At 39.9% G+C, this 11,548-nt stretch overlaps 2 pseudogenes across 1 annotated transcript; one reads left to right on the top strand and one right to left on the bottom strand.

Annotated features, from left to right (window-relative positions):
- Positions 1-765: 765 nt before the first annotated feature.
- LOC102912347 (claudin-34 pseudogene) lies at positions 766-5,100 on the bottom strand (annotated as a pseudogene). The gene is made up of 2 exons (XR_013047931.1): positions 4,983-5,100; positions 766-1,682 (listed from the first exon to the last, which is right to left on the bottom strand). The product of XR_013047931.1 is annotated as a claudin-34 pseudogene (transcript).
- A 798-nt stretch (positions 5,101-5,898) lies between these two features.
- LOC102912663 (ribonucleoside-diphosphate reductase subunit M2 pseudogene) lies at positions 5,899-7,270 on the top strand (annotated as a pseudogene).
- The last annotated feature ends 4,278 nt before the right edge of the window (positions 7,271-11,548 follow it).

Genomic DNA, 11,548 nt, shown 5'->3' with positions numbered 1-11,548 from the left:
TAACTATAGTTCAGAACATTATACGGGTATAGGCAAGGTATAAATCTGGGAGCTGTCCAGAGGAGGAGAGTGAAGAAGAGAAGGGAACAAAATAAAATATGCCGTTTGAGGTGAGACTACCGCAGTCAAAGGGCAGCAGGCAGTGACAGTGAAGGGGGGAACTTCAGAGAGTAAGGAGTCCACAGTACTATGGGGGTGAAAGCATATGTAGGCTGGGGTCAGCGTCCCAAAGAAGGTGACAGAAGAGAAGGACAAAGAATTGTTCCACCCTTCTGAACCACGACTCAAGAAGACACTTGCTCAAACAAGTTCACTGTTGCTCTATTCATAATATCCATTCATTGGGAATAACCTAGATGTCTGTCAATGAGTGAGTGGAAAAAGAAAATGTGGAAAAAAACTTATAGAATGGGATATTACTTGGCTGTTAAAAAATGAAATGATTAAATTTTCAGGTAAATGGATGGAACTAGAAAATAATCAATGTAAGGTGACCCAGTCACAGAAAGACTAACATTTTATGAATGAGTGTATTTGCTTATGTAGATATTAGCTGTTAATTCTTTATTAAGAAGGCTACAATCCATAGAACCACAAAGGTTAGCTACAGAGTGTTGGACCAGGAAGGAGGGATGAATTTCCCTAGGAAAGAGACTTAGAGTAGACAGATATAGATGGATAAAGGGAAGGGGGAATCAGTCTAGGTTCTGTTTTGAGCCTTGGATTCAAGAGCAATGTGAGAGATTAATGTACTCTGACACTCACTTCAATATGGATTAAATTTATTATTTACTTTTGTTGACAGTAATAAAACACAGATTTTATATGACAATTCAAATGAGATTTTATTTAATGAAAGCCCATAATCCAAATAATGAATTAAGGAAACAAAAAAAGACAAAAAAAAAGATGAGAAGGTCAACTTGAACATTCTCCCCTGCCACACACACACACAGGCCACATTTGCCATCATTTTGAGTATCTTTGCTGGAGTTTCAAGGTGGTATAAGATAGCAATTTACTTTTAAATTTTGGAACGGGGTGTCTTGCCTATGGCTAAATTTGAAGAAAGGAAAATTGTGCCACTGAAGAGAAATAAAACAACAGATATAATTGCCAGAGCCATGGCACTGCCCATCTTCTGAGTGTCAGGGTGGGAAGGCATATTGAAAGATGGTGGAAAGGCAACCCCCCATTTGCGAATGGTGGATATGTAATTTAATAAAACGGCAAAGTAAATAAAGCTGCTAGCGTTGATATTCAGAATCCCTGAAAGGCTGAATGGATTGCAGATGGAATTCCGCCATACTCTTCCCATAAACATGGTCCAAAGAGCAATAATAGTGGTGATTTTCCCAAAGAGCCCAAGCAAGCTAGACACCAGCAGCAGGTGCTGGTTTATTCGAATATACAGTGGAACAAAGGAGTCATGGTAGTTGTATTGATGACATATTCTGATGTTGCTGGAATTGTTGCCATTGTGGAGAACACAGGCTCTCCATATGCCCACAAAAGCTACTGTAGGCTTGAAAGTCATAGGATCTTCATAGTGCCATATTTGCCACTGAGGGAGCCTCATGGAGATGCAGCAAAGTATCCAGGCCATGATGGTCAAAGCAAAACCTCCCATTTGGCGATTGTAGTTTCTCATCAACATGATGATGACAGCAAATACTCGAGAACTGCAAAGATATACAGGACAAGATAAAGACAGTTATTCAAGACTATGACAGTGTACTTGAGTTTACAGCACTTGGAGAAAAGCATTATGTTTGACAGAATGGGCCTTGGCCTGAACATCTGCTCACTTGGATGTGGTATGAGAAAAGGAGAAATTGATCATGAGCCACGAACAAGACAAAGAACAGCTAATTCAGAAGCTTACTTGTGAAAAACATGAAGCTATTCAAACTGCGCTAGATGAATTTAAATTGGAGGGAGAACTTGTTGACAAAGAGTTATTAGAAAAAATTAAACATCTTGAGAATCAAATAGCCAAAAGTCCTGCCTTTGAATCATCCAGAGAAGATTCCTCAAGCTTAGTTGCTGAACTTCAAGAGAAGCTTCAGTAAGAAAAAGCTAAGGTTTTAGAACAGCTTGAAGAATAAGAAAAAAGAAAGAATGAAGAAATGCAAAATGTTCAAACATCTTTGATTGCTGAACAACAGACCAGTTTTAACAGTTTTAACAAGAGAGAAAATGAGGAAAGAAAACATTATAAATGATCTTAGTGATACGTTTAAAAGTACAAAGCAACAACAAGAGCATGATAAAGACTTGATAGAGTCGCTTTCTGAAGATTGAGCTCATTTGCTTGAAGAAAAGGAAAAAAAAACTTGAAGAAGTGAGTAAACTGCGTGCTAGTTTTATTCCTTTGGCACCTCTGGTTGCAGCCCCAGAGCTTTATGGAGCTCGTGCACCTGAGCTCCTACGTGAGACAGGGAGATCAGCCGTAGGAACAGCAGATGAAGGAAAAGTGGACTTGGCAATGGAGACAAGCATGACGTCTGTCCAAGAAAACCTGCTATCTGAAGAAAAACAGAGGATCATGCCTCTAGAACGGACATTGCAGTTGAAAGAAGAAGAAAACAAGCGGTTAAATCAAAGACTGATGTCTCAGAGCATGTCTTCAGTGTCTTCATGGCATTCTGAAAAAAATAGTCATTCGAGATTTTCAGGTGGGAGATTTGGTTCTCATCCTAGATGAGCAGCATGACAATTATGTGTTGTTAGTCCTACTTTGTATTATCTGCATTCAGAGTCTCTTCCTGCCCTGGACCTCAAACCAGGAGAGGGAGCTTCACGTGCACCTAAAAGACCATGGGTACTTGGAAAAGTAATGGAAAAGGAATATTGTCAAGCCAAAAAGGCACAAAACAGATTTAAAGTTCCTTTGGGGACAAAGTTTTACAGAGTGAAAACTGTTCTGGAATAAAAAAGTATAGTCAGAGAAGAAATCTATATCTGATACCATTTTTCTGATTTGTCCTCTAGTGCTAATAAATCACTCCAAAACAACATCCTTTTTACAAAAGTCAACATGACAGTACACTTCATTGGTGGACTGAACTTACCTTTTAAGTGGATACGTCTTAGGAACAATAAATTCATCAAAATTCTTGACTGAATCGAAATGTTTTTCTTTCCTCCCAAATAACTAGAAATGTGGAACAAACTAGTTAATGTTCTTTAAGGGCAAAGCCTGCACTGTGCTTGTGACTAGCCTCATTACTTGCCTGTTAATAAATATTAGCTGAATAGATACCAGTGTTTAATGAATTCTTAATTCATGGTTGAGCTTCAAAAAAGATATTCATTGTACATTAACTTTTAGAGGTCATTAAAATAATAAAATAGTGTACTTTAAAGGACCTGTACAATTTTAAGACAATAAAGAATTAAAAATGTAAATATGTGTGCCTTTTGAAGGTTACATTTTTTAATCTATTTGCATGATTGCTGGGAAGGGTGAAAAAATTGTTCTGTATCAAAGAGAAACATGTTTATTACAAAAATGTTGTTTGTATCCTATGTAACAGTGAAGTGGTGTTCTGTGGAAGAGAACCATGTAAACTCAGACTTTAGAAGCTGGCACTGAGCAAATGTGCTGGAGTAGCTACTTAATTGGAAATACCAGACACATGGTTTTGGATTTAGAGTCAAGAGAGATACAGGAAAGGGGTTGTGGAATCTCCCACACGGTTAAAAAAAGCCAGCAAAGCATGTTCTGTGGCAGGAGTATCCCTGCATGGAGCTCCAGAGGGGCCACTTTGTGAAGCTGTGAAAGTGAAACCTGGCATGCACTGAAGACCCCAAAATGTTGGAGATGAAAAGCCATGTGATACCTGCCAAGAACTGCAGACAAGCTAGGAAACCAGCCCAAGACAGAGACCTGAGTTGCAGACAATAAGGCTGGAAAGGAAGAGTCATCTATATCCTCTGCCATAGGACATAGAGAGACATGACTTGGAATTATCCTGATGATTTTTTTGTCTTGGATTGGTCCAGTATTTCCCCACTAGGCCCTTTTTCTTCTAATTTGGAATAGTAATACATATTCTATGCCACTGTATATTGGAATTATGTGATTTAATTTTTGATTTTTATATGTGGTTTCAGTTAAGAAATTGCCTTGAGTCTCAGGAGAAACTTTGCTCTTTGAGACAGTATTGAGCCTAGGGAAGGACTACAGGAACTTTGGAAGCTGAATGGAATGCATTTTGCATTTTGAGAATGCTACAAATCCTATGGAGGCCAGGGAATTAGTGTACTAATGTGAAACAGAAGTACCCTCTTATGTTCATATGTATGAATGCTTCATCACTAGATAGTAGAATTGTTTGAGAAGGATTAGAAGGTGTGACCTTGTTGAAGGCAGTGTGTCACTGTGGTGGACTTTGAGATTTTAAAAACTCATACAAGGCCCAGGCTCCCTTTCTCTCCCTTTCCCTCTCTCTTTTTCTCTCTTTTGCTCATTCATTCTCTCTCTCTCCCTTTCCCTCTTTCCTTGCAATTTGTGGATCAGGTGTGAGTTCTCAGCTATGGATTCATTGCTTGCTACCATGATATTACAGAGCAATCCTCTAAAACTGTAGGCAAGTCTCCAATTAAATGCTTACATTCATAAGAGTTGCCTTGACCAATATATCTCCACAGTAATAGAACAGTAAATAAGACAGAAGTTATCTCAAATACCATGGGATTCTGCTAAGGAAGTCTAGGGGGTTCAACCCCACAGAGTCAAAAAACGTAATGATGGTTGCTAGGGCCCAGAGCATGGAGAAATAAGAGGTGACATTTGATAATTATAGAATTTAGCTAGAGAAGATAGAAAGTTTTGAAGGTTTCCCAACACAGCCGTGTATGATCTTTCTGTTGTGGAACTATACACTCAAAATGGTCAGTGGTGAATTTTGATAGGAATAAATTTTTAACCTCATTATTTAGAGTACACAATAAAGATAGATGGAAGTTCTACTAACCAGAGATGCTGCCGTCAAGTGAACTGATGGTAGGTGATGTAACAGGACAGCCAGCTTTAGAGACCAGTGGAGCTGACAAGGAATCTGCTCCTCTCATGTGTCTTCTGAGGCTTCTTGCTGACTTCACAGTGAGCTCTGGGCTCTTGGCCTTTTATTGGCTACTTCTAGTTCTAAGAATTCTATTGTGTCATCAAATTCCAAGCCTCACTTGATCTCACCTACCTGTTTTCTGTCACTAATGTTTGAGTCTTGACACTGTTGGTGGGGTGGGGGGAGACTGTGGCATTGTCTGTGCTCTCTTTTGTGATGTACTTTCTTGTCAACATTTGCAGGATTTGCTGTTTACCAATGGGATTCCCTCTTCGTGGTCTTTATATACCTGACTGATTCAGACCTATCATCAGTTGCTTTCCCTTTCTCCCTCTTTGAAGAATAGTTTCTATCCTCTGTCATTGGAGGAGATGATACTTTAGAAAATTCATTGCCACTTAGAGATGCATTTTATGTTGGAAGTATGTGGTTTGCTTTTTGAATGTACATTGGGTTACACTTAGGAGATTATCTTGAGAATTGGGAAAGACTATGATCTTTGAGACCTTGTTGAGATTGTAAAGATATCCAGGGACTTTTGAAGTTGGATGAAATGCATTAAGCCTCATTATATTGTTGCAAAGCTCATGGAAGTCAGGGAGTGGAATGTAGTGGTGTGAATGAGAATGGCCACCATAGGCTCATGTGTAGAAATGCTTTGTCCCTAGTTATTGGAATAACAGATTTGGTATCAATGTTCAAAGAAGTACCCAGCTAATACATCAGAGATGTGTAGAAAGGTCCAGGTGAATTTTACAGTCAATGAGAATATAGCTGCAATGAAAGGGAAAAACTCCTCAAATATATTTACAAATTACAATGAATAAACAATTATAGTTTGTGGTATAGAGTATTATAGAGCAACTTTGCATTGCATTGAAATATACTGGGGCCCCAGGTTCCAGCTGCCTCACTCTCCTCTCCTTGCCTCAGCCTCTGCTCTTTCTTGCCATGCTCTCCATCCATGTCTTGCTCGCCACCATCACAAACCAGCAGCAGCTGAAGGTGTTGCCATTGAAGCAACTCAGCCTGGCTGACAAGGAGAACATGCCCCTGATCCTCAGTGCGACCCGTGTCCTGGCCAGCAAGGAAGTGAGGAGAATCTTATCGGACCAGGCCGAACTGAAAAGTAAAGTATCTACTAACCCCAGCGTTGAGGATGAAACGTTGGAAGAAAACCCCCACTGCTTTGTCATCTTTCCCATCAAATACCATGATATCTGGCAGATGTACAAGAAAGATGAGGCCTCCTTTTGGACGGCTGAGGAGGTGGACCTTTCCAAGGATATTCAGTACTGGGAAGCTCTGAAACCCAGTGAGAGACATGTTATACCTCATGTTCGGGCTTTCTTTGCAGCAAGTGACAGCATAGTCAATGAGAACTTGGTGAAACTATTCAGCCAAGAAGTTCAAGTCACAGAGGTCCGCTGTTTCTATGGCTTCCAAATTGGCATAGAAAATATACATTCTGAAATGTACAGTCTCCTTATTGACACATTAAAGATTCCAAGGAGAGGGAGTATCTCTTCAATGCTATTGAAAAGATGCCTTGCGTTGCACTGGGGACAAAGGGGCTACATATGGAGAATGTGTTGTGGCCTTTGCCGCCGTGGAAGGCATCTTCTTTTCTGGTTCTTTTGCATCAATATTCTGGCTGAAGAAGCGGGGACTTATGCCCGGCCTTACATTTTCCAATGAGCTTATCAGCAGAGATGAGGGCTTACATTGTGACTTTGCCTGCCTGATGTTCAAGCACCTGGTACACAAGCCATAGGAGCAGAGAGTAAGTAAAATAATTATGAATGCCATGAGGATAGAGCAGGAGTTCCTCACGGAGGCCTTGCCTGTGAAGCTTATCGGGATGAACCGCAATCTGATGAAGCAGTACATTGAATTTGTGGTGGACAGGCTGATGCTGGAGCTGGGGTTTAACAAGATTTTCAAAGTAGAAAATTCATTTGACTTCATGGAAAATATTTCACTAGAACGAAAGACAAACTTCTTTGAGAAGCCAGTGGGCGAGTACCAATGGGGGCGATATCGAATTCAACAGAGAATTCTTTTACCTTGGATACTGATTTCTAAGTAAACTGACTGTGCTCTTTGCTGATTTTCCTCCCCATGTCATAAAAAAAATCAGCAAAAAGACAATCAACTGGCTATACCATAAACTGTCATTAAATTTGTTAACCGGTCAGTGTCCAAAAACTGTGTGGCTACCTCAGTCGGTGCTTTTTTTGCTAGTTGGGTCACTAGAAGAAGAAAGGAAGTTTAACAACAAAAGGTACTTGATTTCTTATGGGAGATCCTGCCCTTGGTCACTTTTGGCCTCAAAGCACCACCAGCATTGATCTAGGCTTTATGAGAGGCCACCCTCCAGCAAGTAGGATTTAAACATTTAGTTGGCACAAGGCCATTTAAAGATGTCAGCCACATTCACTGCTTCCTGAGGACTCCATAGAGTTTACTTAAGTTTGTAAATAAAACCGGCATTTTGCACACAGTCAAGGAGGAAAGCCTGGTTTATTTCGTTTCTAGACCAAGCACCAAGTGTTCTATTTACCACTGATGGCAGCTGATTAAAAAGTGACTAAGGGGCTGGAGAGATGGCTCAGAGGTTAAGAGCACCAACTGCTCTTCCAGAGGTCCTGAGTTCAATTCCCAGCAACCACATGGTGGCTCACAACCATCTGTAATGAGATCTGGTGCCCTCTTCTGGTCATACATGCTGTATACAAAATAAAATATCTTAAAAAAAAAAGTGACTAAGAAGTTAGTGTTGGGTAAGCATGTCATTTCCAAGCTTTGTATTCTTCAGTGACTTCAAATGCTTTTTCATCATCTTTGAAGTCAATCCTGTGCAATCTAGGCATTAGCCTGCTGGTGCTAGTCATGTACAGGGTGTATGTTACCCCAGAGACCAGGATATCTGCTTCATATAACTTTCAACTTTGAGTCACTAGAAACTTAGGTGTGATTTGGGACACTTGCTGGTGTCTTGTACCAGTCTTCCTTTGTGTGAAAAACAGTATCTTTCTTTTTCCAAGTAATACTTTGCCCCATTTCTATTTAGTGTGGAGTCCTGAAAGGGCTTCCTAGGTAGTATTTTCAATAGTGACACACACACACACTCTTGATTTTTGTCAGTAGTAAAGCTGTGGATGAAATCAGCTATCCTAAAAGATCCAGGAGACTTTTGATTGTGCGAACAGGTACTGTTAAAATTTAATCCACTTATTAACTGACTAGGCCTGGAACTTGCTGTGTAGACCAGGTTAGTCTGTTAAACTTGCCGATGTTTCCCAAACACTGGGTTTACCTGGTGAATTCCTAAACACCAGAAACCAGTAATACATGGGCTGTTAATGTGTGTTCCACTCAGATTGTCAGACTGAAATGCAGACCAGTAGATGCAGCTAACAGCTAGTGCAAATTAATCTGCTTTTATGTGCATTGATCTGCTTTGTGTTTAGGAATAATCTAGAATTCACCTAGTGAGTTTGAGAGGCTGGTTAGGGGTACATAAGTGTAATTGTCATACATCAAAACAGCACAAGCAAGTGTGTTTGTTAACTGGTGTGTATCAGCTGTTTGATCCCTGGTCCCATTTCTTTATTGTTTTGTACTATGAGATAGTTTCTGTTTTAAATTATTGTTACTTGAAATTAATAAAAAAAAGTTTCAAAATTAAAAAAAAAGAAATATACTGAAAGAAAGTTTTTCATATTGCTTAGTGAAATGTAGATATTCAAAATGTGTCTATTTGGGGCTGGAGAGATAGCTTAGAAATTAGGAGCATTTGCCTCTCTTCTAGAGGATTTGATTTTAGTTCTAAACTCCCATGTCACACAGCTCACAACTACCTCTAACTCCTGCTCTTGGATATCCAACTCTCTCCTCAGGTCTCTGAAAGTATATCCACATACATGGCATATACCCACATCAACACACATACCTACACATAACTTTAAAAATTTAGGGGCTAGAGAAATATCTTAGAAGTTAATAGCATCTGCTTTCCTTGGTATCTGGTTTCAATTCCTAACACTGACAAGGCATCTATACCAATATCTGTATCTCCATTTCAAAGGGATCCTTTTGGGATAATCTTTTTGCACATTGTGAAGATGTGTCTCTGTTTTGCCTCACCTGCCTAAGATTCCAATTGGTTCAATAAAGAGCTGAATGGCCAATAGCTAGGCAGGAAGAGGATAGGTAGAACTTCTGAACAGAGATAGGAACTCGGGGAGAGAATCTGAGGAGGGGAGTTTTGCCAGCCAGACGCCAAGGAAGTTGGACATATGATACTGAAGAGAGGTAATGAGCCACATGACAGAACATAGATTAATATAAATGGGTTAATTAAAGTTTTAAGAGCTTGATGGGAAGAATACTAAACTAAAACTAAGATTTAATAATAAAAAATCTCTGTCATTACTTGGGAGCTGGCAGTCCTAAGAAAGTCCGAGTATATGATCCAATGCCCTCCTCTGGCCTTCAGGGGTGTCTGGATAAGTGGTGCACAGATACGCATACAGTCAACATAACAATGCAAAGAAAAATATATTTTTAAATGTTATTCTTTAAAAAAACGTCACATTAGTATAGCCATGTTTTTAATTCTACCATAAAGAAGAGATGTACATAGAAAATGATGTAAAGGTTGAAATAAAGTGATGGATTAAATAGCAATATAATTTTTTATTTGTCTTTGTTCATGATTTTTGAGGCAATCTCACCATATAGCTTGAGGATGTGACATTCCTTACTCCCCTCTAGAAGGTAGGGATTTTAGGCATGTCCCATCATATTCTTTTTTTAAATTTATTTAATTTTAAAGAAGTATTTTTTTTCATTTTACATACCAACCCCACTTTCCCCTCCTTTCCCTTTCCTGTCCCCCCATCTGTAGCTGGAGTTTTCCTGTGTCCCACCTGGTCCACAGCCGCTCAGACCTAAATAAACACACAGAGGCTTATATTAATTAAAACTGCTCAGGCCTACTACTGACTAGCTCTTACATTTAAACTAACCCATAATTCTTATTTATGCTTAGCCACATGGTTTGGTACATTTTTTCAGTTCTGCCTTCACATCTTGCTTCCTTTGTGTGTGGCTGGCAACTCCTGACTCAGCCTTCCTGTTCCCAGAATTTTCCTCTCTGCTTATCCCGCCTATACTATACTTCCTGCATGGCTACTGGCCAATCAGCATTTTATTTATCAACCAAATCAGAGCAACACACATTCACAGCATATAGAAAGACATCCCGAGCACCCATCTCTCCCCATCACCCCCATTCACTCCCCAGAGAGGGTAAGGCCTGCCTTGGAGAGTCACCAAAGTCTGGCATTCTAAATTGAGGAAGGACCAAGCCCCTCCCCCATGCATCAAGGCTGAGCAAGGTATCCCACTCTAGGGAATGTGTTCCCAAAAGGCATTTCATGCACCTAGGATAAGTCCTGGTCTCACTCCCAGGGGCTTTCCAAGAAGATCTAGCCACATAACTGTCACCCACATTCAGAGAGCCTAGTTTGAGACCATGCATGTTCCCCAGCTGACAGGCCACTTGGCCCTCCACTCCACTTGGCCATCTCAGTCCTTCCTTTTCCCAACCCCCTTCCCCTCCCTTATCCCCCACCCTCCCAGTAAATCTATAGTAGAACTTCAAGTCAGGGATCCACCATAACTTTTTTCAACATTCGTAAGTATTTAACGTTTTATTGTGATATTAATCACCATTGTATTTGTTTTTAAATATTCTATAATATATTGACCTATATTTTGGTCATGACTATTCAGTACCAATAAGAATAGAAAGAATAACACTGACATATGAATATTCCTCCTACATTTGAAATACTATGTGAGGTTTGCAGTAGTCATTGTATCCTAGACTGCATGCTTGTAAACAAGGGAACATCTGTACCTACAGATTAGATTCGCTGTCTTTATCAGGCTGTGGTTCCAAGACATTAACCCATTCACTCTTTTAACTACAGTTTATCTCCAATTATAAAGATGACACAGGCACGCAGGAGTACAAATTCATTTGCAAAATACATACAGCTAGAAAGTGAAAGGGGCCTTTCCTAATATTTTCTAGGATTTTGACTGGTTTTCATTTGGCCAAGTTACATGCTGCAGGCAACTAAAATCAGTAAGTGTAACATGACTAAAGTTATGACAAGTTGCCGGGTGGTGGTGGCGCACGCCTTTAATCCCAGCACTCGGGAGGCAGAGGCAGGCGGATCTCTGTGAGTTCGAGGCCAGCCTGGGCTACCAAGTGAGTCCCAGGAAAGGCGCAAAGCTACACAGAGAAACCCTGTCTCGAAAAATCAAAAAAAAAGTTATGACAAGTCACAATGATTTTATTTACTCATTTACTACAGATTCCATCAACTTAATAGTATGTTCATGAGTGATTGGCCTTCATGTATGTATGTGCACCATGTACATAACTTCTTTCTGCTTAG

This window comes from Peromyscus maniculatus, chromosome X (genome assembly GCF_049852395.1).
Source record: "Peromyscus maniculatus bairdii isolate BWxNUB_F1_BW_parent chromosome X, HU_Pman_BW_mat_3.1, whole genome shotgun sequence".
NCBI classification, from domain to species: domain Eukaryota; kingdom Metazoa; phylum Chordata; class Mammalia; order Rodentia; family Cricetidae; genus Peromyscus; species Peromyscus maniculatus.
This window is presented reverse-complemented; position numbering and strand designations above follow the sequence as displayed.